Here is a 2103-nt window from a genome sequence, read left to right as displayed (position 1 = left end):
CGAATGGCTCATTAAATCAGTTATGGTTCATTTGATCGTACGTTTTACGTGGTTAACTGTGGAAATGCTAGAGCTAATACATGCGTGAAGCGCCGACCTCGCGGGAGGCGTGCTTTTATCAGACCAAAAACCGACCGGGCTTCGGCCCGCAACCTTTGGTGACTCTGGATAACTTTGCGGATCGCACGGTCTCGCACCGGCGACGGATCATTCAAGTGTCTGCCCTATCAACTTTCGTCGGTACGGTACTGGCCTACCGAGGTTCTTACGGGTAACGGAGAATCAGGGTTCGATTCCGGAGAGGGAGCCTGAGAAACGGCTACCACATCCAAGGAAGGCAGCAGGCGCGCAAATTACCCATTCCCGACGCGGGGAGGTAGTGACGAAAAATAACAATACAGGACTCTAAACGAGGCCCTGTAATTGGAATGAGTACACTTTAAAACCTTTAACGAGTATCCATTGGAGGGCAAGTCTGGTGCCAGCAGCCGCGGTAATTCCAGCTCCAAAAGTGTATATTTAAGTTGTTGCGGTTAAAAAGCTCGTAGTTGGATTTTGGGCGCAGGCGGCCGGTCCGTCGCAAGGCGTGTACTGGCCGTCCTGGCCTCACCTCCGGTTCTCCGCCGGTGCCCTTGACTGAGTGTCGGCGGCGGCCGGAACGTTTACTTTGAAAAAATTAGAGTGTTCAAAGCAGGCGATTCGCCTGAATAATGGTGCATGGAATAATGGAATAGGACCTCGGTTCTATTTTGTTGGTTTTCGGAGCGCGAGGTAATGATTAAGAGGGACAGACGGGGGCATTCGTACTGTGCCGTTAGAGGTGAAATTCTTGGATCGGCGCAAGACGAACGACTGCGAAAGCATTTGCCAAGAATGTTTTCTTTAATCAAGAGCGAAAGTCAGAGGTTCGAAGACGATCAGATACCGTCCTAGTTCTGACTATAAACGATGCCAACTAGCGATCGGGGGGCGTTAGTTTTACGACCTCTCCGGCAGCTTGCGGGAAACCAAAGTCTTTGGGTTCCGGGGGAAGTATGGTTGCAAAGCTGAAACTTAAAGGAATTGACGGAAGGGCACCACCAGGAGTGGAGCCTGCGGCTTAATTTGACTCAACACGGGAAATCTCACCCGGCCCGGACACAGTGAGGATTGACAGATTGAGAGCTCTTTCTTGATTCTGTGGGTGGTGGTGCATGGCCGTTCTTAGTTGGTGGAGCGATTTGTCTGGTTAATTCCGATAACGAACGAGACTCTGGCTTGCTAACTAGTTACGCGACCCAATCGGTCGGCGTCTAACTTCTTAGAGGGACTAGTGGCGTTTAGCCACACGAGATTGAGCAATAACAGGTCTGTGATGCCCTTAGATGTTCGGGGCCGCACGCGCGCTACACTGACCGGATCAGCATGTGCTCGCCTTGGCCGACAGGTCTGGGTAACCCGCTGAACCCCGGTCGTGCTAGGGATAGGGAATTGCAATTATTTCCCTTGAACGAGGAATTCCCAGTAAGCGCGAGTCATTAGCTCGCGTTGATTACGTCCCTGCCCTTTGTACACACCGCCCGTCGCTACTACCGATTGAATGGTTTAGTGAGGTCCTCCGATTGGACCTGGCGCGGCCGGCAACGGTCGAGCCGGCGTCCGAGAAGACGATCTAACTTGATCATTTAGAGGAAGTAAAAGTCGTAACAAGGTTTCCGTAGGTGAACCTGCGGAAGGATCATTAACGGTCTCGCAAACGCTTCGGCGAACGCGAAACTCGGACAAGCGAGAGAAAAAGTCTTTGCTACCCGGCGCCCGACCCGCGAGGAGCGGCGCGCCGGCCGGCGATTCGGTCACCCGGTAATGTTTGCGCGTCGAGTGCCGCGGTGCCGCGCGCTCCGGCTTCAAGCGTCGGCCTGGCCGACCGCTCGGCGCGGTCTATTTTGTCACCCTATAGTGCGAGGCACTGTGCGAGCGAAACAATCGTGGATGGCTCTTGGCGGTGGATCACTCGGCTCGTGAGTCGATGAAGGACGCAGCTAGCTGCGTGAATTAGTGTGAATTGCAGGACACATTGAGCATCGACGTTCTGAACGCAAATTGCGGCCTCGGGTCAATCCCGGG

The 2103-nt window shown here is 53.7% G+C and overlaps 1 non-coding gene and 1 pseudogene across 1 annotated transcript in view; both read left to right on the top strand.

Annotated features, from left to right (window-relative positions):
- Positions 1-1026: 1026 nt before the first annotated feature.
- LOC146144416 (small subunit ribosomal RNA) lies at positions 1027-1715 on the top strand (annotated as a pseudogene; the record flags this gene model as incomplete).
- A 255-nt stretch (positions 1716-1970) lies between these two features.
- The window catches only part of LOC146144415 (5.8S ribosomal RNA), a 154-nt gene continuing 21 nt past the window's right edge, over positions 1971-2103 (top strand). Inside the window, exon 1 of the ribosomal RNA XR_014498955.1 lies at positions 1971-2103. This exon is cut by the window's right edge and continues 21 nt beyond it. This is a non-coding gene — a ribosomal RNA (5.8S ribosomal RNA).

Source organism: Ascidiella aspersa, chromosome 5, assembly GCF_963924565.1.
Source record: "Ascidiella aspersa chromosome 5, kaAscAspe10.2, whole genome shotgun sequence".
Classification (NCBI taxonomy): Eukaryota; Metazoa; Chordata; class Ascidiacea; order Phlebobranchia; family Ascidiidae; genus Ascidiella; species Ascidiella aspersa.
Note: the sequence above shows the minus strand (reverse complement) of the source record. Positions and strands in the feature narration are given on the sequence as shown.